The 27,913-nt window shown below is 46.6% G+C and overlaps 1 long non-coding RNA gene across 1 annotated transcript in view; it reads left to right on the top strand.

Annotated features, from left to right (window-relative positions):
* Positions 1-7,898: 7,898 nt before the first annotated feature.
* Positions 7,899-27,913, top strand: part of LOC135909526 (uncharacterized) — a 44,451-nt gene continuing 24,436 nt past the window's right edge. The window contains exons 1-2 of the long non-coding RNA XR_010566726.1: positions 7,899-8,035; positions 16,082-16,149. This is a non-coding gene — a long non-coding RNA (uncharacterized lncRNA). The remainder of the gene's footprint in view (positions 8,036-16,081; positions 16,150-27,913) is intronic.

Here is a 27,913-nt window from a genome sequence, read left to right as displayed (position 1 = left end):
GCCGGGGTTTGACTGTGTTGTTCATATAGGAGGTTGTGGCCAAGTACTGCACCAGCGTGGCCAATCATGCTCTGGTGAGCGAGTGCGTTACCGGTTCTGGTCACCGGGATCAGGCCACACTCCAGGCCTGTTTATGCAATTTTATCAACACGCGGATTCTTTCTTTTAATCCGGTGGAAAATTGCCTGTACCGGGATTCGAGCCACAGACCTCTTGCACGCGAGGCGAGTGTTCTACCGCTAAGCCACCACTGCACCTTCGAGGATCACTCAGTCGCATCTATTGCAGTAGACGATATCCTCCTCTACCATCGCAGTCGGCAACTTGTACCATGTCAACTTACAGAAAATGATTGCTCCCGACATGCCGTCCGAGCACGCTCGTGAGCTCTACCGCGTTCTGTTTTCCTACCACGATAATTTTTACTTTAACGATCGTCCTTTGGCGCAAACTACAGCTGTTACACGTCTCAGTAATAGCGGATATGCCCCTCCTATTCATCGCCGCCCATATGGAGTGTCACTTGCTGAGCGTCAAGTTATTCACGCAGAAGTTCGCAAAATGGTTGCCAAGAACCTTATTGAACCGCCATGTAGTCCATTGGCGTCACGTGTATTACTGGTAAAAAAGAAGGATGGCTCATGGCGGCTTTGCGTGGATTATCGGCACCTTAGCTGGGTTACCAAAAAAGACGTGCATCCCCTACCTCGTATTGATGACGCCCTTGGCTGCCTCCACCGTGCTCGCTACTTCTCTAGTGACCTTCACTCCGGCTACTAACAGATTCCCGTGGACGATGTCGACCATGAGAAGACTGCATTTGTAACACCAGACGGCCTTTATCAATTCAAAGGGATGCCGTCCGTTCGGTCTATGTAACGCTACTGCCACTTTTGAACGTATTATGGACTCCCTTCTTCACGGTTTCAAATGGTGCACGTGCCTGTGCTAATTCGACGACGTTATAGTATTCTCCCCAACGTTCGCTACGCACCTCGAGTGCCTCTCAGCAGTCCTGGACGTTTTTTTTACCGAGCCAGTCTTCAACTCAACGCATCGAAGTGCCAATTCGGCCGTCGCCAGATTACCGTCCTTGGGCATCTCGTTGACGCGAACGGAGTGCAACCTGACCCAGGCAAGATCCATGCTGTTAGGCACTTCCCTGTTCCGAAGTGTGTCACGAATGTGCACAGCTTCATCGGCATTTGTTCGTACTTCAGCCGTTTCGTAAAAAAAGGTTTTGCGGCCATAGCACGACCACTAACCGGGCTTTTGAAAAAAGACACCCCTTTCCAGTTGGGCGATAACAAGGCCTCTGCATTCTCGCACCTAATCGATGTTTTCACAATGCCTCCAGTTCTTGCCCACTTTGATCCTTCTGTGCCTACCGAAGTCCGTACTGTTCCCAGCGGTCATGGAATTTGCGCAGTACTGGCACAACGCCAGCGCGCCCACAACCGTGTTATAGCTTGCGCCAGCCGGCTTCTCTCACCCGCGGAGCGCAACTATTCCATCACTGAGCGTGAGTGTCTGGCCCTAGTTTGGGCAGTTGCGAAGTTCCCCCCACACTTATATGGCCGACCCTTTTCCGTTGTCAGAGACAATCACGCGCTTTGCGGGTTAGGCTCAATGATAGATCTTGCAGGAAGACTTGGTCAATGGGCCTTACGCCTCTAATATCCGTATACTGTCACCTACAAATCTGGCCGACTACACAAGGACGCTGACTGCATGTCTCTCTACCCGCTAGACGGGCCTGACGACGCCGATAATAGTACCACCAACGGCATTTACTCTGTGTCTGGCTTGGCTAACATCGCCGATGAGCAGTACCGAGACCTACCGCTGCGAGCACTCGTCGAGCGTCTGTGCTCTACACCTACCGACGCATCCGTTCACCTATATGTCCTTCACGGCTGCATTCCGTACCGAAGGAACTTCCTCTCTGACTGATCTAATCCTCTTCTTGGCGTGCCAAAACATCTACGAAAGACTGTGCTCTTTGAGATGCATGACGCACCCACTGCAGGACATCTTGGGGTAACCCGCACGTACGACCGCGTCCGCCGCCGCTTCTATTGGCCTGGCCTCGCTCACTCAATCCACGCTATGTTGCTGCCTGTGATCCCTGCGAACCTCGGAAAACACCTCAGGTGCTACCTGGCGGTCATCTCTAGCAGATCACCGTCCCTGTGGAATCGTTCTTTCAATTTGGATAAGACCTCCTCGGTCACTTTCACACGTCATCCTCTGGGAACAAATGGGTAGCCGTCACAACTGATTACGCCACCCACTATGCTATCACGTGGGCTCTCCCCACCAGTTGCGCCACTGACGTCGCAGACTTTCTATTGCGCGACATTATCTTACTTCATGGCGCCCCGCAACAGCTGCTTACTGACCGTGGTCGTAACTTCCTCTCGAAAGTTATCGCAGACATTGTGCGTTCCTGCTCCACTCAACACAACCTGACTACCTCATAGCATCGTCAAACCAATGGCCTGACAGAGCGATTAAAGCGCGCTCTGTCCAATATGCTATCCACGTACGTTTCCAAGGACCACGACGATTGTGACATCGCCCTTCCTTTCGTCACATTTGCGTATAATTCTTCCTGGCACGACACCGCCGGATTTTCTCCATTTTATCTACTGTACGGTTGCAACCGACATTGATCCTTGCCACGGCACTTCCTCCTGCTGCGATCTCAACAAGTGAGAATGGGCGCGACGCCATCGCCCTCGCCGACCATGTATGCCAGCTAGCCCGTACTCGACTGACGGCCTCGCAAACCACTCAGCTGCGTCAGTACAACACCTGCCACCATGACGTACAGTTTTCGCCTGGTGCGCTCGTGGTCCTGTGGTCGCCCTCTCGCCCCGTCGGGCTTTCAGAAAAGCTCCGTTCACGATACACAGGGCCCTACCACGTGCTGCGCCAGGTGACGCCTGTGACGTACAAAATCTCTCCTGTGTTTTCAACCTCGTCCTCTACTCTGTCATCTAGTGATGCCGTGCACGTGAGTAGGCTCAAGGCCCACTACAGTGCTTCCGATTCCGGCCTTTAGTCGCTCCGGGACGGCGCTTTTGCCGCCGGGGGTAGTGCTACGGAAAAGCGTTTGCAATGACGAAGATGTGAGCAGTGAGAAGACCACGACGACGATTAGAGGCTAGTGCGGACTGTGGCCTCTTGGCCATGTGCGGCGTATTCCCGTGTAAATATACTTGTATATAGCTTTTTGTCGGTGTCTTCTCCCGTAACAACATTCGCGTCAACAAGCACAGCCGCCCCAACATGTAACCTTTTCAACAGTTTAACTGTCTTACTAGTAAAATGAGGCGCTCACATTGCACCAAAAAGTGTGGTGCAATAGATTACGGTAACCTTCTTTTTTAATGCTTTTAGAAACTGTTGGAAATGTCTAGCAATGGAGCCTACTTAGGTAATGTGCAGAGCCCAGAGCATTAGTATGCATTCAAATTGAGTTCATAATAATAAATAAAGTCAGAAACATGAACTTTATGAGCACACTGTGAGTCCTTGGAATGCCAATATGGTGGGAAACATAGTTCATCCCAGAGTAATGTGTCGTAGAGCGAATTTTGGCCGCTTTGAATAATAAATACGCTTTCAAATAAGGAACTGTGTTTGAGGAGGCTTTATTCGAAGAACTTTTTCTCACTTCGCGGTTTCTAAAATGACACGAATTCTTCTGTTCCGCCGCTAGAGGACTCATCGGCATCTAATAGGAAAAATTGTCGCTAAATAGACAAGTAGCTAACTTTAGGGACAAAATCGATGAAACGGTAACATTGGCTGCCCGACCAAAGGCGCTCCCAGGATAAGACTCGCCTTGTGCTTGGAGTACCTGAATAGGCTAAAGAGAAGCATGACCCAGTTGACACCGTCATACTGCTCGGCATTGAGAGAAGGAGCATTGGTTCCGCACCAGATATGATGCCCTCTTTACACCAGGTTCAGCAGCGGCTGTTTAGAGGTTGTGATAAACGAATACAACTACTCTAAAGGTGTTTATTAGGTACAGCTCGGAGCAGCGCAACGTCGACGGGCAGGGCAGTCACAGCTTCCAAGCACGAGAGCCGTTACTGAGCAGGAGCGCTCGACCCACTACCGTTTAGAGCCAGTAGCGCTGAACCCACTAGCGTCTCTTTTCGCTACAATCACCCCCCGGCAGCGAGAAGGGAGCCGCCCGGCGACCTAACAGCTCGTCACGATGAGCGGGTCGTAGTAAGGGTTTAAACGGTTGACATGGATAATGTCGCGTCCACGGCGGCGCATGTCTGAAGATGGCTCAACTGGTTCGATGACATAGTTCACAGGGGATGCACGTTCGACGACACGATAAGGGCCTTCATACTTAGGGACCAGTTTGGATGAGAGGCCAGGGGCAGTTAGAGGAACTGAGAGCCACACGAGCACTCCCGGACCGAAGGTGACCGTGGCAGTGGCGTCACCGCGAGTGCACCTCTGTCGCTCTTGATCAGCGGAAGTAAAGGCCCGTGCGAGGTCGCGGCACTCTTCTGCATGTCTGAGCGAGGCAGAAATAGGCACGCACTCGGATGCATCCGGCCGGTACGGCAGAATGGTGTCAGTGGTGTGCGAAGGGTGTCGGCCATACAGCAAGAAATAGGGTGAAAATCCAGTGGTGCTCTGCGTAGCGGCATTATACGCGTAGGTGACGAATGGCAGAACGGCGTCCCAGTTCGTGTGGTCGGAGGCAACGTACATTGAAAGCATGTCGCCGAGCTTACGGTTGAAGCGTTCTGTGAGGCCATTCGTTTGAGGGTGGTACGCCGTAGTCGTACGATGAACAACGTGGCACTCTTTGAGAATCGCTTCAACGACTTCCGACAGGAAGACGCGTCCGCGATCGCTGAGCAGTTCTTGAGGTTGACCATGCCACAGGATGAATCGGCGTAGCAGGAATGATGCAACATCGCGCGCTGTAGCTGCTGGGAGAGCGGCGGTTTCGGCGTATCGTGTAAGGTGATCTACTGCCACAATGGCCCAGCGGTTACCAGAGGACGTCAGGGGAAGTGGCCCATACAAATCGATGCCAACGCGCCCGAACGGCTGGATAGGGCAGGGTAGAGGCTGCAGACCAGCTGGCGAGTGGTGGGGTGAAGATTTTCGGCGCTGGCAGTCGGGGCATGAGCGAACGAACTTTTGAATGCAGTTGAAAGAGGCTGCTGCACTGCATTGACACAATCACTGACGAGTTGGCAGGAACATTTGTGTCATGCCTGACGAGTAGTTTGTTCGCAAAAGAAGCATTATCGGCAAACGTCATATCTGCGATCGGCGACAGTTCTAGTTCGGCCCGTGCGCAATGAATAACGGCTTCGTGGCGGGCGAGAAAGTCCCACCCCAGAATAACTTCGTGGGAGCACGAGGAAATCACTATAAATTCGATGGCGTATATAACGTCCTCGATGAGAACACGAGCGGTGCACGCCGCAATCGGGTGAATACGCTGTGCGCCTGCTGTTCGGAGGGCGAGTCCAGCAGCGGGCGTCGTAACCTTTCGAAGGAAGCGACAAAGCTTTGCGTCCATAACTGATACAGCGGCTCCGGTATCCACGAGGGCGTATGTGCGCACACCGTCAACTAACACGTCTATCACATTGGTCGGGCTACGTTGAGGACTTCCGCGTTTCGACGGGGTCGCAGTCCTTGCCTCATGGACTGCGACGATTAGTTTTCCTCATCCCGAGCTTCGGGCCGAGGCCGCATCGGTGATGGGGAGCGTCGGCGTGGAGAAGTTGAGCGGCGGATGTTGGCGGACCGGTGGAATGGTGGTGACACAGCCCAAGGTTCGTCGTCGTAATAAGGGCGCGGAGAACCCACCATAGAACTTGGCCCATATGGTGTAGTGCTAGGCGTCTGCACGCGACTACAGTAGCGTGCGACGTGGCCTGCGTAGCCGCACGCAAAACATATCGGTCGATTGTCCGCTGTACGCCACCGAGTCGTTGCGGCAGGTCCCATCTATGTGGAAGGACGCGTTGGACGTGGCGGCTGGTGAATTGATTGCATAGCAGGCTGTTGTCGGGGCATAGCGAGGACTTCAGCGTACGTGAGAGGTCCCCGCTGAGGGAGTTGTTGAGGCTGGGTGACGACTTCCGCGTAGCTGAGTGGCACAGCTGTCGGGATCTGTTGGGGCCTGGCCATGACTTCGGCGTAGCTGTGAGGCGCAGCCGCAGGAACATGCTGGTGGTGCTCAGGCAAGACCTCGTGCAGTTCTTGCGCTATGACACGGCGAAGTGGAGGCGCAAAACTTGGCGTAGGCACGTGTACCGACTGCGGCTGTACAAAATCCATCAACGAGAGTTGCCGGGCAACTTCCTCGCGGACGAACGCCTTCATTTCTGCGAGCAACGCTGCCTGGTTGGACATGGCAGCCAAACCAGCGAGGTGTTCGTCACGTGGTAGAGATCGACGAGTCAGTGACCGCTGCCTGCGGAGTTCTTCATAGCTCTGACACAGTGTGACAATTTCAGCCACAGAGCGTGGACTTTTGGCCTGCAACATATTGAAGGCGTCGTCTTCTATGCCCTTCAGGATGTTTCGGATTCGATCAGACTCCGCCATGGTCGAATCGACTTTCCTGCATAGGTCCAGGACATCTTCGATATAGCTGGTGAACGTTTCGCCTGGCTGTTGAGCTCGTTCTCGCAAACGTTGCTCGGCACGCAGCTTGCGAACAGCAGGGCGACCAAATACATCGGCGAGGGAAGTCTTAAATTCCGACCATGTCTGAAACTCTGCGTGATGGTTGTTATACCACAGGCTGGCAACTCCAGCGAGGTAGAACAGAACATGGCTCAGTTTGGCTGCTTCGTCCCACTTGTTATGGTCACCTACCCTGTCGTACGCCGTGAGCCATTCGTCCACGTCAGTGTCGTCAGCTCCAGCGTAGACCGGAGGGTCGCGATGACGAGGCACCCCGGGACACGCAGTGGGTGCAGGAGGAGGCGTTTGCTGGGAGGCGTCTTGGGGCATGGTAGATGATAGGGTACGGGACCGGACTTCCAGAATGATCGTCTGAGGGTACCCCGCACACTCCACCAATTCTAAAGGTGTTTATTAGGCAGAGCTCGGAGCAGCGCAACGTCGACGGGCAGGGCAGTCACAGCTTCAAGCACGAGCGCCGTTGCTGAGCAGGAGCGCTCGACCCACTACCGTTTAGAGCCAGTAGCGCTGAACCCACTAGCATCTCTTTTCGCTACACTACCCAGATTCCTAGTTCTGATGACTCATCTTAGCAGTAAAAAATACACCATTTCAGTGGTACTGCATGTAACTAACCCAATTTGAACTGTGAACCAGTCATAGTCTCAGTACCTGAGGCCTTGGTCTGATAGCTTCATTGGTTTGTCCTTCTTTCATCCTCTTACATGACGTTTAGAATTGACCTTCTTGTTTTAAATTTCAGTGAGAGTATCATTTATTCGCATTGAATTTTTATTAGATTATGGTGCCAGTAACATTCTCGTTCCGTTTGCATTTTACTTTCCATTGATACAGATGCAATGAATAATATTTATCGTAGCGGACAAAATTGCATCTGAAGCCTCATTTTCTGCAGCTACTAAAGCTTCTCCACTACAAGTCATCTGTGAAGGCTGTTGAGAAGACTGTTCAATTATGGTGACATGGTTATATCCACCGTTGCACTGTTTCTTTTAGGCCTTTGAGTTTTGAGAAAATATTTTTTGTCATGACACAGTACACGTAGTCCTTTTCGTTGGTTATTGCCGTATGTTTGCAGATGGTTCTTAAGAGTCCTCTTAGGACTTGAATGTTCCTTTTTTCTAACTATTTTACGAAGTCGATAATTCTCGTTTTATTCATTTTGCAGTTGATTGCAAGTATACCAGAGTTTCTGGCGCTTGGAGACTCTAACAATGACGGCGTCTTCGAATGCCTGACCGCTAAGCGAACAGAACTCAACACTGACAAAAAACGAAGCTACCTTCATACTTACCTTCAAGGGACAGCACGGTACCAAGGCGTACGTATGTTTCATTTAGCAGGCAGTGCAATTTTGTTTGTGTGTGTAGTGCGTACGAGCAACCACACCATGCTTACGAATTCATTCTTTCAAGCACGGTCTAATTAAACGATGCTGCTATGAATGCAAATCATCTTTTGGAGAACCGAAAGTCGCTTTCCGAAATATGGCTACCGGTCTTCAAGCTAGATTAACGTAAAACGCATAGTGGATCCCTTCATCCACATACCATGTTCCATTTCTCAAATTATTTGACCTCTGCAATGATACCAGCAAAATAATACTGATAGTTGTATTAAACGCGACAATAAATGTTAAAAGGCGTTTCAGTGAGCCTGCATTGAGTTTTCGTAATTAGCCTAGCTATATGGCTAGCTATGTACTCAGCTATAGAGCTGACGCAAAATATGTGCTGAATGTTGTCGCGGGATTGTATCGAATTTGTTTATGTACCCTTTTGTAGACTGCTAAACCACCGCACATTCCACTAGGGCTGTACATTCTACTCAGCTCTGACGAAACCTAACGAATACTTTGATTATAAATTTGCAGAAAGGAGAACAGTTGAATAAGTTTACATACATATGGAAAGTCAAGGGCCCTTAGGTATTTCTACATAGATGAATGCGAAAGCGTTGGGGGCTTTTTATTGAAGACGACTCGTTTTACGAAACATAATGGCAACGTTTTCAAGATGCCTTGTATCACTTCTCGCATCACGTGCCTCAGTCTCATACGCGTACTGGCGTGTACATCCGAAGGAGCCGGGCGAAGTTACTGACTGCGACGTCGAGGTCGAAGGTTTGTCTGTCGGAGCGCACGTAAGAACTCGCCTCAATCACTGCACCGACTATCAGGGGGCTAATGCCATCAGCACCTTCTCAAAGGGAGTTGCTGTATGAGAACGCTGGCATGATGACCAGCATCGGAGCCAGCTGTGTAAGAATACTATGACGAACGCGCGAGCAGCGACACGAGCGGGTCTCTGTGTCCAAGTGACTTTTTGTTTGATTCCCGGTCACGCGGTTGGATTTTTTGTTTCATGAGCCACATAATGTCATCGCATTAAAAAGCGCGACATTGCGAGCGGGCAAGGCGCCCATAGAAATGGCGCTAAATTGGAAACCTTAAGCGTTTATGTCGCCGCCTGCAGACTGGCCCTTACCACGTCACAATGAGGCCCAATCCGACTATTTTCAAGTGTTTCCTTTATTTTCGTTTCAGAAAATTGCGTCAACCTTCATTGCGCAAGTGTATCACATTCCCTAGGCTGACAAATCAATGTCACCGATTCCTGAACTCTCCTAAAGAGGCGCAGAAAGTTTTCGGGACCCTGCCCTCAACCTTTCCGTAGTTGACTGCAGCGCCAGAATAAAGTGCTTAGCACGCACACGAAAAAATTGGAGGGGAAGCATTTAGATTCACTATGGCGCTTCTGAACACTCGTCAAGAGGCAATCAGTGCTTGCACGTAGCCATGCAAGCGTTTCTAAGCTCAGGCTTTTGAAGATGCTGAGGTAAGTGATTCATACTCAAGCAATCGTCTTCTTGCTTTTAAAAAGTCGTTTGTTGTTTTTTATTGTTTCTACTGCCCCAGTGGCTTGTAGCGGCGGCTATTGAAACTAAAATATAGTGGCATGCGGCGTCGCCTGGTCGGTGAAGGATACCCTCAGCATTTTCAACTAAATGACCGGCGCATTAGCACAAAATAAAACGAAAAACTCTTTCACCAGAAGGGAATATACAGCTTAATATCCAGGAATCCCATTCAGCTCATCTTGTAATACGCTGCCTGTGGTTTCATTGTCATGCGCTCTTCCCGAACTCAGAGAGTGGTTTTTTATTGTCAACGTTTCCTTTTGCCAGCTTAAAAATTGCGACTTTGAACATCGCGTTACAATATACACATAAAATTTCAGACATTCTTGCAGCCAATAATTGTTGCTTGAGGCATTTCAGCGTTCCTTGCGTTGGGAAGAATTCTCATCATATGAATACCTTCCTTAATCTGTCGCCGAATCGCTATGACGTTTTGTTATTTACTTATACAAGACTGTATATTGCCATCGTTTACCAGGCACCTATGGAGCCTCAGCAACTTAAATCACCTCAAGGATGCTTGACTTGGCGAGAATATCATTGTTAAAGTTATAGCGTGATGAATTCGTATGCATCCATCAGCGAAATTTCTTTCATTTCTAAGAGAAAAAATCACATTATAATGTTCTTTATCAATCTCAGTCATCGACAGCCGCAGAACTTTCAATACTTCTTGACAGCAATCTTTCGTAAGCTATCTCTTGCGAAGAAACGTCTATATACTAGGTGACAAGTCAATAAGTTCAGTACTCTCTATTTTAGTTACCAATTGTTCACATGGCTTCAGACCGGAATCACTCGTTGCTTCTCTCAAAACGTGTACAGTGCCTTGCAGTGACTCATTAGTGGATTATGCAGTATGAAATCCCTTGAACTTTCTCTGGGTTCGGTGTTTTGCCAATTTCTTCAAATTCTATGACAAATAATTTATACCGAAGACGAAGTCTGGGCTCCTGCGCCACCATTGATAGATTCTTGGTCTTAGTTTGTTTCCGCCGCTCTCTCTGAAATACGTCCACTGGCTTAGCGTAGCCATCAATGAATTCCCATCAATGTGATGGAGGTCCTGGGTTCCAAACGAGAACGTTGCCTGTCGCCTCAGCATTGCATGAACAAGCCGTCGGAGAAGGTGCTTCTCAGCATCCAGTCGTTATACTTTCCTCCATAATGCATTAGTACGAAACTCGGGCTTTTAGCGGCTATGACGACCAAGACCTCGATCACTGGTTCGTATCGTACGAGTTTGTGAATGTGTGGAATGGGTGGGAAGACGCAACAAGGCTTAGTGATGAAATCGTCTGCTCGAGGGGCGAAGCCAATCTTGGGTTCCGCTACCACCAAGCTGACATGAATACCTGGTCCGCACATATTTGGAGCTTTGTAGAAGTCGTAAACTACGACACGGTGTACAAACTTCGTGCAGAACAGCGTCGTCATGGCCGGGTGTAACAGCAGGGTGAGAGCTTGTAAGCTACATGGAAGACGTGGTCACTATTTTTATACAGGTGAACCCATTGATGACAGAAACAGACAAGCCAGAGCAACTATTTAGAGAAATTAATGATGATACTTGCCAGATATAGCTCGCGAAAGGCCCCAAAACCACTGCCGAAGTTTTCAATCCATGTTCACGTTTTCTCAAGTTACAGAAGCAATGCGCTGTTCCGTGGTGCCCGCTCGCACAGTACAACTCTATTGCAGCGTTCAGTCTTTCCACTGACAAGAACTCTTTCCTCACCCACAAGAGGAGTGGTAGCGCAGCTTCCTCTTTGCCAAATGTGCCAGAACATGTACACGCGTCGGCAAAGTATACAGCCCTAACCAGCCTGCTTTCAATCCAACATGTTCTTGATGCCGCCGGTTGCCCTGACAACTCTGAGGACTTTTCTAGAGAACATCACCTCATCAACCCCCCGACGGCATTGCCTGTCCGACCACGGTGTAAGTTTTAACCTCTATATCGTTCTATTAATAAAAACGATGTCCCAAAAGCCATGCAGAGTTTAGGCCCCATATTGTTCTCTCTTTATAAGTATGATGTCCGAGAAGCCCTGTAGAGGTCAAAAGCATTGATATACACGGACGACACTACTTTGATTTTTACAGGATACTTCACTTCTCCACTTCTCAGAAACAACGTGGCGACCATGCCATTTCATTTTCGACTAACAGCGATTCCTCCTTACTGCGCCGCTGCGGCCTATGTGAATTGAGGCGCACGAAAGACAAGCGCAGCAGTTGTTGTGGTTGCCGTTATCCGGGTCATGGAGCATGTCCCCGCCGATGTCGGCTTCCAGCAAACATTGGTGCCACTCAAGGGAGTGCCCCCGAAAGTGGCCGATTTTATGCGCCGTCTCAGCAAACTCGCCACTCTTTTTTAACAAAAAGCTAGCCCTTCATCCGCCATCGTTCGCCGCCACTAAGTTCCTACTCTATCTCAGGTTTGTGGTGTCGCGCTCACCCTACAGACGCGAAAATAAAGGTACCACATTTCAAGACACACGAACTGCATTGTCGTCGAACATTGCAAGTCTTCGCATTTACCCCACAGTCGTAGCTGTTGCATTTGTTCAGGGTACTAGAACCCTATATCTCGAGCGATCTGCTAGCGCTGTCTCTGCTATAGACTAAAAACTTCGCAGCGCTCTTCGTAAGGCTACTGCGACGTCACCCGGAATATGGCTTGAAAACGCTAGCACCCATAGATTGAGCCTCTTGGCGCCATGGATAACTAGCACCCTTATTCAGGGTGTGCCATACGTCATCGAGTTTATTTTGCTCCATCTTAGGTCTCAAGAAGTCATCCTCGGTTTAGGTTTTGTTTCACGTTATCGCGCCGTTATCAATTAAGCCCACCCTGAGTTGAAATTCGCCGCGCTATGCTTCTAGTTGCCTTCCACAGGGCTATGCCAGATGGCCAATAAAGCACTTGTGGCTGAAGACACTGACATACCACCCGACTGTGCTGGTGAACCGCAAGTTTCCATGACTACTCCGTGGGCTTATGTAGAGGACATCACCAGGACACCCTCTCGACGGCATTACCACACCGACCCTCTCGTATTCCACTTCGACCACCTGCTTTCTCTTACGAGCCACGTCATCTTCGACAACCTCAGATCTACGTGAATTGACCCGTATACAAGACAATCGCGGTATTTGTTGCGGCTGCCGCTGTCGGGGTTATGTAGCACTCATTGATAATTTCATGAAGTGTCACTTATGGGTCGCAGACTCGCAGTCGTAAAGTGTGTGCTCTCTAAAGACGGCAATCTTCCAGTTTCCTGAAGACTTCCTGCTTTCCCCATTTTTCCAAGCACCACTACGTTGATAATATTATATATATATATATATATATATATATATATATATATATATATATATATATGTAAATTGCTTCAGTATTTTCCCCTTGACCATATGTGTCTACGTTCCGCTTTCTGCACATCCACGAAGCTTAATCTATTAGCGGCGAGAATTAGGAGTGGCGCCCTCTCGCGAGTGACGTCACGGCCAGGACGCCACTCGCTCCGGCTCGCTCGGCTGCCGCGCGCGCACGTTCCTTTCGTGTATGCTTGGGGCATGGGTGGCTGGAAGCGCACTTAATGAAGAATATGTCGGCTTCTTTCAGCTGCCATACCTTAACCACAGTTTCTTCTTCAAAAGCGTGTGAGTCGAGAAACTTTGCGACTTGGATATCGCAAGCTAAGTAGCGTTAACGGGGTCTACTAGGTTTTGCAATGCATATATGCGCCGTGTCTACCGGTAAATTTTGACTAAGAGAAGAATGTCTGCAAATTCCACGCGCGAAGTTGTGTATGATGCTTCGCTAAACACTTAACATTCCTTTAGTATTTAGCTATGAGAGGCATTGCAATTTACGGGGAAGAAAAATTTGGTAATTGGCGTCAACATATTATCCGATGTTAGAAAGACAAAGCCCAGCGAAGCTGTTATCATGATTCCTATTACTCTGGTGTGTTGTTCTATTCAAATATGGCCATTCATTATTGCGTAAAAACACAGTTAGGCGCGCATTTCTTATGAAAAAGTTTGCTGCTACTTTCATCCCCCTCTGAAACAGGCCTCCAAAAAACGAATTGCTCATGGCTGCTAACACGACGGCGCGTCATGTAGAGTATTTACATAGTTCATTCACAAACACCATAGTAGCAATCACCTGAGAGAAAAGTTTCGTTGTTAAGATCGAGAGCCACTCAATTGAAAGTGATGAAATGTTTCATAGTGGCCCTCAGTAGCCTTTATCGACAATATGGCACACCGCTGATCACGTAACGGTAGCAATCGACTGTCGGTATGGCGAGGCACGCTATGTTCGCGAAACCCATCAGTTCACTACAACTTCGAATTGAAACCATAAAGCATTTTTTACAGCGCCAACTGGAATGGCTAAAGTATTCTCGAACTACTACACCGCAGCTTAGATTGCCTACAAAAGGAAAATTCAAGCACCTTCTGTCTCACCATGTCTCGATCCGGCGTTATTTAATTATACAAAGGGATAACCATTCGCTTCGTCGGTACATAAAAGAGAACCTTTCAGGCTAAATCAAGTTTGCTCCAATCCAATCGCAAACATTCGTAAAGAAAGCACCACAAGCCTTGCATATACTTTCACTTAATTTCTGACTCTCCACCGGGGGAATTTCTATATCTTCAATATGTCCCCTACTACTAGTCACTGACGCTTCGACTTCTTTCTGGCTGCAGCTATGCGGTCCAGCAGGCATACTTCACAAAAAAAATTGGGCCGAGCAGCCTGTATCAGTTCGCCAAACAAATTCGTCATGTATATTCCTCAAGCAACAAGAACCTGTAAATTTCTCAAGTGAGTTTGATTTGATTTGATTAATTAATTTCCATTTACACACACAAATGTACGGAGGAGTGGTAAATGGAGGTGGATGAGGGAAAAAAGCCGCACAGACGCGGCTTGAGGTAACCTCACCCCCTTAGGTACAATATGGCTGCATGGGGTCACACATCAAGCGCCATATAAATTACATTTATATAGTGGCCATAAAACATTGCAGTTATACAATGTATGAAAGAACAGTGAAATATTTCCACAATAACAATGCAAAACACACTGCGGCATTGAAATAAATAAATGATATGCACTTGGTAACATCGACAAAAACAGAGGAACAAAACATACATTATTAATCATTAACAAACGCGCTCTAAAGAGGTGGGTTGAATGTGTAGCACGGAAAAGAGAATATATATTGGTACATTCCTATTTGTACTGCGTAAATAGCTGTGCGCCTTCATTAACTTTACTTCAAATTTCCGCCGCTTAAAAAAAATAAACACGTGAAGAACCGCCTAATGTTGACAAGCAGTTAAAGAAGCAAGTGAGGCGTGTAGAATCTAAGCTCCAGTATTAGTTAAGTCTGCGTGCTACTGCCGAGCGTTTCTGTGAGGAAATGCAAAAATTCGATATTATACCATGAACTACTCGTCGTGAGCAAACCTGTTTTAGCGGAATAAAATCAACGTAACTGCTGTAGAAGTCATATATAGCCAGCTTTGTGACATACTTGTTGCACAGCGGCAGGTATGGTATCATAACTAGATTCCTATAGGCTATGCTTTTGCGATTGTCTATCCGTGTAGGAAAAACCCGCAATGGGCTGGTCTGCGTCGCTTCGGCTGGCACTGTAGCGTTGCCTTCGAGAGCTGCATTGTTGTCTCAGAAATTAGCTCTTTGAATAAATGTTCGCAAAGGAAGACACCGTAAAAATATATTTGAGGCGACCACCATAAGTATAGAAGCAGAGAGAACGAGGGCGAACAAACGAAAACACCGCAGAAAGCGCCCGGACAACGCCCAAACTGTAGCAGACGACAGGCGCGAGTCCGTGCCCTGACGTCACGCGAGCGGCGCTCGCAGCGCCGCTCGCGTTCGTTCTCGGGGCTAATAGAGGCAAATACTTCAACTAAATAGCTGAGCGTTCGTTTACTTAACTCAGAAGGGGTGTTAAATATGTAAACTTCCTCATTTATCGATGCTGTGAGCTATTTCACGTTGAATGTCAGGTGTACAAAGCGCATTGAAATTTCTGAACATGAAATAAGACTTCACCTTTTTGTCTGCTGCTCTGCTGCTTTAATAACTTTATTTCGGTAATTTCCGTCTAGGCTGCCTGTTCAAGCAGCAATTAAGGAGCTTCTGTCTGTATATGTGTATGTGCATGTTTCCTAAAAACGTAATTAATATGCTGCTACATATAAAATAGCAGGCCAAAGTGCACTTTTCTGGCCAATCTGTCTGCCTTTTTTGTAAATAAAGTGTCCATCTCTCTGCGTTCTATAATGTATCGTTACCGAATGAGAGTGTTTAAACATTAAGTAGTAGAAATTCATGGTAAATACCCAATTGGTATAGTTATTCTGCAGTGGACAACGTATTTTACATATGCAGGAAAGTTGTGCCCTTCCACATAGTTGCTGGACCAACGCCGGACACCTTCATTTACACCCCAGAAGATGGTAAGTTCGACAAATTCACAAGATAATTATAGCGCCGTGCATTCAAACCTAAGCAGCGTGACCAGCATTGTCGTTATGACGAAATATCTACACGTGATACGAGTTGTCAGGTAGATAATCAAGAATTTGAAACAACTATACAGAAAACGTCTCTGTTCGTGGCCCCTCCCTCTTTTCTGGTAATTACGGCAACTACCAAATCACACATTGGTGTGTGAAACCTAATTGCAACAGCTGCGCTCTAAGCACATCAGAATAAAACAGTAACTAATAGCGAGGCTATGCAGTCTCAGTCCATAGCTTAATATAATCAGAACATCAATTTCAAAAATTAATTTCTCGGGCATTCTGTGAACACCACGATAACGGGAGGAGGGGGGGGGGGGAAGGGGACCTAGAAGAACACCTTTAATAAATTTAAGAACGCTTACCGACAGCTACGTAATTTACTTGACGTGCAGCATTACTGCAGGAGTAGAAGGGTGGTGGCTGCCATTGCGACCTATCCGATGTACAAACAAGGAAACCGCGATTAACGAGCTTTCCAAATCGACGTCTCTGCCTGTTGTGTAGTTTCTCTTCATGCATTATATTAAGTATTTGTTTGGCAAACTCGCCAACGTTGCACAATTGTGAATGGCATTGCCAAGGCTGATAGGGCGAAGAGCAATTGGACAACAGTGCACATTCAACCACTGACCAGGTACGGCTGAATATAATGCCGCTTTTTATGATATTGCAAACGAGGTGACTTTCACGAAAGAGAATGGGTGCTGCCTAGGCCCAATGGGAGCATCTTCGTGTTTCCTCTACCTCTGCGTTTCGTACTGCTTATAATATTCCTCATGTAAACGCACCATCCCTGGTTCGGTCTCAAATGAGCCTAGCTTAAGACGTATGTAGGGCAAACTGGCCGGTGGCTAAACAAGAGAATAAAACAGTACTATGACAAGGTGGATTCAGCCATTTCCGGTAATTAAGGCTTATATTGCCGAACTTGTGGGTGCGTACGACGTTTTGATGACAGAGCTGTGCTTAGCCACCTTTTTTGACAAGGTTATAATACTGTCACGCTGCACGACACATCCTTATGCAGGAAAAGTAGAGGTGCGTGCCAGTACCTGGCCGCTGCCTGTTGGCCTTACATGACCACTCTGTCCCCCGCGCTATGTTAACCATCTATCATCTCGTAATTGAATCTGTTCCATTGGGAAATATATTGTGGAGGTGCGGGGAGCTAGTAAAGCAGCTGGTGCGACCGACAGTGGTGACGTCGCGGGACAGTCACTTCTTCAAAAGCCTTCGCCGATCGCTTTGTTAAAGAACAAAGTGTTTGTCTCGACGGCTTAACAACACGTCTCAGGCGGTTAGCAGTGAACTCTTACGTCCTGTGGGAGTATGTTCAGTTGTGATAACCGTTGTGGAAAGGCATTTCTAACGCAATTTACCGTACTCGTACGCGCCACGCAGTACGTAATTCCTCTTATTGATTTTTCATGGGAGTCTGAAGCAACATTAGACTGCGGGGCTGGGAAATATCGCTCACCAGCATTGTCAGACCATCAGCACTCGACTACGTTCCGTGAAAATGTCAAGAAGTATGCATGGAGTGATAAACATGTGCCTCTGCAGACGGCAATGTTCATTCCAGGGACCTCGCTGCGTGCCTGTGTTGATTTTTGGTGTGGACTAATTGAATCTCGAATACGTCTACACTTTAACGAAGAATGTACTAGTTCCTCACTCACTTATCGAAGCTATAGAAGGTTGTGCTCACGTGTGGACGGTGAGTGGTGTCCACCGAGTCACTTATTTTAACTGCCGTACTGAAGGTAGCTCACATTGAAGAAGATGGTGCGGTGAGCATTCGTGCAGTTGCTACTTCAACGGAGACAAGATCGTCGCTCAGTAAGCACTCTTTGAAATCTGAAAGAGTAATTAATTATTTACTCCCCTCTTCCCACCAACATGTGTGTCAAGAGCACCTTGTCCGCTGTGCTTCAGTGTTCGACTTTGCACGAGAGCATCTATTTTCACCAGCACACTCCCGCGTACACCACTTCACGAATACTGCAACAGCGTCGCCAATACGACAGAAGCCATACCGCGTTTTATCCACCCAGCGCAAAGTGATCGTCAAACAAGTTAGAGACATGCTACAGAAAGGCGTCATCTATGAATCCAATAGTGTGTGGGCGGCTCGACTTAAACTGGTCACCAAGAAATATGATTCATCGCGATTCTGCGTCGACGACAGGCGCCTAAACGCAGTCGCAGAAGGATGTGTCATTGGGTAGATGACGCCATTGACAGTTTACATTCTTCCTCGTACTTCTCATCTGACAATCTGCGCTATGGCTACTTGCCAGATACCCATGCACCACCACCTCCCCAAGACAAGTTGGACAATGTTGCCTTCGCTGCATACAGCAATCCGGACTGATTTCAAATTCCAAAACCTGCCACTTTGGCGAGAGTGAAACACTTGTTTTGGGTTACCTTGTCGACAAAGGAGGCATCTATCAAGAGCCGTAGACGCTTCAAGCCCTTCGTGACTTCCACCAGCCCGAGACGGCGAAAGACCTCCGCAATTTCCTCAGATTATGTTCGTGTTTTTGACATCTTATTAAGCGCTTTGCAAGCCTACCTTATCCGCTCACGGAGCTCCTTCACAAGGACTCACAATTCACGTGAATTGACTTTAATGACTGTAAGTGTGCGTTCTGTCAATTAAAATTTCTGCTCACCTCAGCTCCAATTTTGCGCCACTTCGATCCTGAAGCTCCAACTTAGCTTCACACCGATATCAGTGGTCTGGGCGCCGCTGCAGTGCTCGCACAGATACATGGTGGCCGCCATCAAGGCATCACCTATGCAAGCGGTACTCTTCCCAAGGCTGAGCGAAATGTTGCCTTAACCGAATCGGAATGCTTCGCGGTAGTCTCCGCCACCTACAAATTTCGACCATACTTGTACGACCGGCACTTGACGATAGTGATGGACCACCATTCTCTTTGCTGTTTGGTTGGACTGCACGATCCATCTAGCCGATTAGATCGGTGGTCACTATAGATTCAAATACTCTCTCAAATACTTCTCTCAAATACAAGAGTAGTCGCTCTCACACCCATGCTGACTGTTTGTCTCAATTTCCGTCAGCAGGCATGGGATACACGGCCGATGACTTCGATGAGTACCTCCTTATCATCTTAAAACAGCTTCCTAATGCCTTTAAACATGAGCAACAGTATGACCCTTGTATTCGGTCTGTTCTTCCCGCTGCTTGGAGCTCCACTTTTATTATTTCTGATGGTTTATTGTATATGTCAAATCATTCTACTGAAGGCGCCCATTCCTCCTCGTGGTTCCCCAGACAGTCAGACGTATAATCCTTCGGGGCATGCACGATGATATCACGTCAGGCCACCTTGGCTTTGCTCGGATGCTCCACCGACAGCGCTAGCGTTTCTATTGGCCCATTCTCTGGAAGACAGCGAATGAATACGTTTACAGCTGTGCAATTTGCCAACGTGATAAGCAGTTAACGACGCCTTCTGCGGGTGTCCTGCTGCCAGTTAAACTGCCCGCCTTGCCATTTCTAAAGTTGGCGCCCGCTTTTTGGGTCTCTTGTCGAAGTCTACTACTGGACGTCACTGTATTATTGTGTATGTGGACTATTTTACTCGGTATACTAAGACGGCGGCACTTGCTTCGGCGACAGAAGCGGACATTTCATTGTTCCTGCTGTACTCCATGATCCTACGTCACGGTACTCCACGCGTGGTGATTAGTGATCGTGGACGGCAGTTTTCTGCGGACGTTGTTGAAGAAGTAATACATATTTGTAAATGTAATTACTCCACTCAGCCTCTTACCACGCGAAAACAAACGGCCTAACTGATCATTCAAATTGCACGCTGAGCAGCACGTTTGTCATGTACGCCTCCACAAATCACAAGAATTGAAATTCTTTTTTACCATTTGTTAGGTATAATTACAATACTGCCAAGCATGCATTCGCAGATTATGTGCCTTCCTTTGTACTGTTTGCTCTCAACTGCCAAAATTTCATCTACATGACCCTCCCCTGGTCTGCACATGATGACTATTCAATAGGCGAGACTGTCGAATAAGCCCGTCGACTAGCCCATCTCCGGACTCTCTTCTCTCCAGGTCGTGCCAAAGCTCGTTATGACGCTCGACCTACGCTGGTCACATTTGCTCCTGGGGACTTGGTTTGGCTTTGGACACATGTACGGAAAAAAGGGGCTGCACACAAAATTTCTGTCACGATACACCGGCACATACATCATAATAAAATGCTCGAGTGACGGGACGTACGTCATCGCAAGAGTAACTTCGCTCAACCAGCGGTCGCGTAGAGCGGAAGTCGTGCACGTCACCCTATTGAAACTGCTCCACCGTGTGGCTGTGTAAATCGATCGGAGAGATTCGCCTGCCCCCGGAGAAACTGTTATGCTGCACGACACATCCGAAAGAAGAGAAAGTAGAGACGTGCGTGAGGAGCAGGCCACTGCCTGTTGACCTTACATGATCGCCCGGTCCCTTGCCTTACGCTAAACATGGGCCATAAAACGTAAAACTACTCCAATATGTTTTTATTCCAATCTCCTGACGTCATATTTGCAGAACCACCGACGGAAGCATCGGGCGGTCAGCCGCAGGGTTATTGAACAGACCAATCAAACGGCTCTCTTTGTTCATAGGAGGTCACTTTTGTTTGCTTGAAAAACGAATAACATTGTCTACACTGAGCCGCTTGCCTTAACTAATTGACTGACAAGAGGCGAGGAGCACGCTCAAGTGGAGAGGGATTCGATGGCGTCGAGCCAATGCACTGAAAATCGATAACAGGATGATGAGGGTGGTGCCGAAGTTTTCGACTGGTCCGCTTTCCCTCACTCGAATTCAGGTGGTTGGCCGAAAATTGCGGTGGCATGCAACGGAAGCTTAAGAATGACGCTAAAAGGGAACCTCAGCAAAGAATAGTTGGCAGAAAGAGGTCGTAATTGTGCCGAAAGTACTCGAAAGCGATAGACAGCCACGCAAAAAGGTTCATTGTACGCAAATAAACCCATGCTCTCCGGCAGGTGCCAGTAGCCAGTTTATGAGCCATCGGCCGCAGTCATCTTTTATTCCTTTCAGAAAAGGGCAGCCTGCGGCTATTCAGAAGGAAATTCACTTTTGTTCGGCATATTAATACATCTTTAACGCGTACAGGTCACTTGGACGCGGTGAGTTTTTGCGGTTTTGTGACGTCGCATGACACGCAGGTGAAGCGGGTGCAGCGCGAAAGCTTATGACGAATAGCCGAGGGCTAATGGCGAAAAGGCGTCCAATCAGGAATAATAATTTTCATTTTGCTAGGTTAAATCATCCTTAATCAGTGTGTATACGTCCTACCAGATGGGGAGCTATCATTGTTTCCATGACGTCGCATGAGAGACCGGTGAAGGGCAGGGGGTCCAAAAAAGATTTTGACCAATCGCGCAGGTCTGATTGCAGAATTGGAATAAAGAAGTTAGGAATAGTTTTATGTTGTAGAGCGTCATCTATCACCTTGCAATAAACTTAGCCCATCCGTAACAATACCAATAATCAAAGCAGCAGAAACGTCTAAATGGCATGACGCATGTGTGAGCATGATTTACCTCACTGATAAAAAAAGAAACAGTTTCAAGCTAGGATATAGTCACAGGGATACGTTATTCTACTAGGCAGTGAACATGTGTTAGTGATTGTTGTTACTTTCCTTTGTTTTTTTTCGTTTTAACAATATGTCATACATTTCGTACACTTCCGGAAAAAGCAGTGGTTGAAAGTCATATCCATGTATATCGCCTGCTCACCTTGTTTTTACCGCAAAGCTATATATATCTAGGATCCCTGGAATTCCCTTTGGCTTAACGTCGACAGAAAATTAACATCCCCCATGACACATAATGCCAAATCCAACGGATCACGCACCCGTAGTGCCGAGCCTTAAAACACTCAGCAAAGTGAAGCGAATAATGCATGCGCTGAATGTTTCACGTTCAAAGAACAGTGCATACATTCTTTGGAATCGCGCATGCAATATACGGAACTACATACGTTTCCTTAAAGAACAAACTCAAAACAGGCATCCTATCTACCTAATTGATGACAAGGCGCTTCTGCGCCTTCACACAATGGGAAGTACGTAATGCTCCCCGCCTACATTTCCCAGTAAAGATTACTGTTGGGTAAGCTGCCGAGGCGACGGTAGTTTGTATGATATAGAGCCAAGGGCGACGTTGCTATACTTTCGCACGAACTATAGAACCCGCCTAGCAACATATTTGCGTTCTGACAGAGCTACAGGTAGGCCACGTATAGTGAGGACTCCTGAAAGCAGCGTGTATAATAGGCGCGGCGAGTTCCACTTCTCACTTGTCTACTCTTTCTAATTGCACAAAGTAACGGCGCAAGCAAACCGCCAGCTGTCGAAGCGTCTTAGGTTAAACATTAGGTAAATTGGCTGTTGATGTTGCCACGTGAATATTTTCAACGCACGTCGCAATGGGTAATCGTTCTAGTTGTCATTTACAACTTCGCTGTCCAATAACCTTCACAGTGTGTATTGGAGACATTTTTTGCCTGTTCGCAGTGTTAGACGGTTATGATGATCCAGAACCATCTAGCCCACGAGTAAATCTGAACCAAAATGTCAACAGCAGAAAACTCAGGTCAGCTACGCAGAAGAGAAAAAGTCGGCATCAAAAGCAGCCAAGTGTGGAGAATGCAATAACGTCAACAGAAAGGCATAAAACCTGCTTTAGGCGAGAATACTAACAAAATGATAAATTGTGGAGCTTTATGTACTAAAACCCAGACATGATAATAAAGCATGCCTCACTGGGGTACTCTGGATTAATTTTCACTGCCTCCGGTTCTTTAACGTGCACTTAATTCAAGGCACATGGGCGCTTTTGCATTTCGCCCCCATCGAAATGCGGCTGCTACAGCCAGGATTCAATCCCGCGCCCTCTGTCTTACATAGAGCGAGGAGCGTTGGGCTTCAGTGAAGATATGAAAATGCCAGTAGCAGAAGATTGAAGAATCAGGCCACGCAAAAGCGAAAAACAGGAGAATAAGTTGTGTCACTTCGTGTTTCACGGCGAATTAGATTCATTTCGATACTTACAGTGATATATGTAGTGCCAATTTTTTTGCAGTACTTGCAGCGTTCCAACAGAGCAAAGCTTACAACCGTGAGGTGTTTTCAAGTCATATGTAAAGGCAGACACAAACCAGAGTGGTGTTATAATACGCTAGGTTAATCACACTCATATTTGCCTTGCAGTGGATCTTTCACCAGGCATGATTTTGTGAAACTTGCACAGGGTGCCACAATTTCAATATTACAATAAACATAAAAAAGTAAGCCATGAAAAAAAAACTCATTAGTTGGTCTAGCATGGCCTAGTTTATTATTGTGAGTGAAGGAGATGTGCGTGTAAATATATAATACGGCATAACCTCTCATAGTTTTGCAGGAGAAGCAGCAGAAAGGTTGACGCCCACAACCACATTATACCATAGCAGTCAACGCCATGCCACATCATTTAAAATAAACTCTCACAGTAGCAACGCAAACAAATATAAGATATTCTACAGAAGAGCATCGCCAATAAAGACCACTCTTAAAGGCAACGCGTTTTCTTACAGTCGTTATTAACACAAGCAATGTCACTGCCATCAAAACTCTTTCAATGCCTTATCAAGCGCACTTTTTCTATCTTTTCATGGTCACTGACTAAAGCATAATAATTTCTATATATATAGGTTTATTTATGTACATTTTGTATTAAGGTGCAAAAGCTAATGCATCCAGACTGCTACATTTCTTAATAGCTTTCATTTCAAAATTATTACGTTACGTGCAGGCAAAGAAATTACTCTACATCGCGCCAGCGGACATTGTGGATATCAATGTTTATAAGTACGCTTTCTAATTAGCAATATAAAACCTTTTCAAGATATATGTGGTATTACAATAGGTTTGCTAAGGAATTAATTGTGCACCAATGAATTTTCATCAAATTTCCTGGCCTCTTCAGTATATTGGGCCTAGAGATATGGGAAACAGCCATAATAAATTGGCATTATAGGATCTGGAGGCTCCAATTGGTTCGGATTTTTTTTCGTGAGTTATCGATCTGAAATATTGCACGATGTTCGAATCATAACATCGACTTCTAGCATACCAATTTTATTGATTGTACGCATGTGCCAGGTCTAGCACCGAATGAGTGAACGAATAAATAAAGGGAAAATCAGACATCCACCCGTTCGTAGCAACTGCTACAAGGAAAATCCATACGGCTTCCTCGAAAGAAAAGTTTCATAGCTGAAGAAAAATTCGTCCTCGTCTGGGACTCCAACCTGGGACCACCGCCTTCCCGGGTCAGCCGCTCTACCATCTGAGCTAACCAGGCGACTAGCAGATGGCAGGGCGAAGTCGAATTTGTCGACAACACGAAGCAAAGGCAAGAGTTTGACATAGTAGTTGTGCAGAAACCCGCAAGGTTGAGAGAAGTAATGAATAAACAGAAAATCAGACATCCACACGTTCGTAGCAATTGCTACAATTCTTCTTCAACTCTGAGGCTTTTCTTTCAAGAAGCCCGTAAGGGTTTCTCTTGTTGCAATTGCTACGAATGGGTGGATGTCTGATTTCCCCTTTATTCATTACTTCTCTCCACCTTGCGGGTTTCCGCAGAACTACTACTGCAAACTCTTGCCTTTGCTTCGTGTTGTCGACAAATTTGACTTCGCCCTGCCATCTGCTAGCCGCCTGGTTAGCTCAGATGGTAGAGCGGTTGCCTCGGAAAGGCGGCGGTCCCGGGTTCCAGTCGCGGACCAGGACGAATTTTTCTTCCACTTTGAGGCTTTTGTTTAGAGGAACCCATATGGTTTTCCCTTGTAGCAATTGCTACGAACGGGTGGATGTCTGATTTTCCCTTTATTCATTACTTTTCCCCACCCTGAGGGTTTCCGCAGAACTACTACGTGAACGAATATCACGCAAGATAAGTATCACAATTATGATCATGACTATCATATTAATCATCAGCCTATCCTAATGCCGTCTGCAGGTGGACGCCTCTCCCAGTGATTTCCAGCTTCCAAGTTGTGCCTACAAATTTCATATTTTGATCACCTTGGCTAATTTTATGCAGTCCTTAATAGGGCCTTCCTTTCCTTGGTCCCAACCTTGTTACTTTCGTGGTCGACCGGTATCGACCCTATGCATCACATGTACTCTCCCGCTCCATTTTCCATGTACTCTCCATTCACATGTACTCTCCCGCTCCACTAAAATATCAGATATCACCGTTTGCTTTCTGAATCCCATCATTCTGTTCCTGTCTCACGACGTCACGCCTGGCATTTTTTCTTCTCTCCATCGCTCTTTCCGCGGTCAATACTTTGTTCTTCGGCTTCTTGTTAACCTCCAAGTTGTTTTCATCCCAAATTTTAGCACCATAACATGCAATCTTTGCACACTTTCCAACGACGTTGGAAAACTTCAAGTCAGGTTATGGTAATGTTGGCCGTATGCACTCCAACCCGTATTTATTATTCTATAACCCTTTTTGACGAGTGTTGCCTTCATTCAACATACCAGAAAAAGAAATTATTGTCCAGTTTCAGTATTTAACACAAAGTTTCTCACTAAATGTCTTCGACCAACACTGAGTGACAAGCAGCAAGCTTAATTCGTTGGTTTGGAGCACAAACACGGGAGGAAGAAGTTCGGCATGCGACTCGCTTTCTTTTGAAAACACTGTTACAGGAAACAGGCCGATGTAAGATATCCGCCTCAAGTGGTGTCACACACGTGTCACACCATTTCATATGACATCTATAGTTCGCATATGATGAGAGCGGCCTGTACAAGCTCAAATGAAGACTTAAAATGGCTTCAGCCCACTTCCACTTTTCTGCCTAGGGGGTTTTGGCCCTATCGCTTCAAAAACTTCTGTTAAATATTTTTTCTCTTTGTCGATTATACCTATTTGTGATGTGTTTTGTACATTTAGATAGCAAACACACATTTTCTATGGGTATTTGTGTGTCTCGCCTTTAAAGGGTTAAATTACCTTCAGATGATGACGGTCCCCTGCGAGTATTTCACAAAAATAAACGTACTCGCGCACAGATCCTAGAGGCTGCATGGTGATCGTGAATATTTTTCTCCTGCCAGGCGATTCATTATCTTTCTCTCCTGAATACTAATACTGAACGTTACTCTCATATTTCATCTGTTCCCCAATCATTTGATGCGACTCATCCCCAATGTTGCTTACCAGCTAGGGCAAAATTTGGCAAATGAACTTGCAGTTTTGTGTTTAGTGTAATAGAAGGCAACATGAAGCGTTTCCTAATACAGGGTGCTTTCAAATCGGGCTAAAATGTCCTCAGAATTTTTTTTTAGAAATGATAGTGACCCCTAATGCCACTTCTGCTGCTTTCATGAATAAAAAATTCTTCTTTAACCTGTGCATTATTTATGCACATGCACTATTCTTCATGGGTGGCACCATGGATAGATTGGTGGGTGGATGGATGCTATGAGCGTACCCCTGGGAATGGGGCAGTGGGCTGCGCCACAAAGCTCTTGTTATTACATTGGTTATTGCTCTACTTATGTTACAGAAGAAAAAGGGAAAAAAAGACGAAACAAAAAAAAGAACCACAATCACTTGCCATAACCAAACTTCCTGAACCTCTATTGTGAACTTTATTTTTGCGCACCTCCGCTTGTAGTTTCCATACTTTTTTCAACCAATCTTCCTATCGCTGCTCACTCATCTCTGCTACGGACACGTTTACTTTTTCTCTGCTTTCGCTGAACCCAAGAGGTTTAATATGGCTAGAGATGCTTAAATCATCCCCTGGGCAGATCTTCATATTCTAATAAAACATGCTCCATCGTTTCCCTAGCTTAATAGCAGCAAGCACATGCTTCTGCTTCCTTTTTTATATCTTGCTTTATAGGTTCGTGTTTAGGCCATCGTGACCTCGCTTCAAAAAGTAACGAGCTTCCATTTGAGTTCTCCTTAATTGTTTCTTTCCTGATTTTGTTTTTTTAAGTAGTTAGTGACAGTAGGTTTCTTTTTCATATCCGACACCTGAGATTATCACAGCCCCCCCGACTTTCCGCTTGATGTTTTTTGTTCCAATGTTGCTCACCATACAGGTCGTATGCTTGTTGGTAAGCTTCGTAGTTTTTTTCCTCCACTGTGAATCAATGTTTTTTACTGTACGGATACCTCAACACTCTCTCAGGCCATTTAATTTCTTCCATATTCATCAGTCGTTCTCCATAATAAATTTTACGGCGAGCTTCCCTCACTTCAATAATACTCCAGCCCATATCACCCTGCATAGCTTCATTTGTAGTCTTCCCGTGAGCGCCCAATGCGAGGCGACCCACTGACCTTTGGTTCCCGTCGAGTCCTGAGTGTAACCCTGATTTAATGCAAACAACCACCTTTCCAAAAGTAAGTCCTGGAACCATTACACCTTTCCACATACCTCGGAGGACTTCGCACCTATTGTATCCCCATAGAGCTTTGTGCTTCATTATTGCTGCATTTCTCTTCCCCTTCACTGTTATGGTTTTTTCCTGTGATTCGATGTATCTATTGCCTTCGTTTATTCATATACCAAGATATATATATTATGTTACGCGAGGTATTTCCTGGCCCTGTAT

The sequence above is a fragment of the Dermacentor albipictus genome, chromosome 5 (assembly GCF_038994185.2).
Source record: "Dermacentor albipictus isolate Rhodes 1998 colony chromosome 5, USDA_Dalb.pri_finalv2, whole genome shotgun sequence".
In the NCBI taxonomy this organism is placed as follows: Eukaryota; Metazoa; Arthropoda; class Arachnida; order Ixodida; family Ixodidae; genus Dermacentor; species Dermacentor albipictus.
Note: the sequence above shows the minus strand (reverse complement) of the source record. Positions and strands in the feature narration are given on the sequence as shown.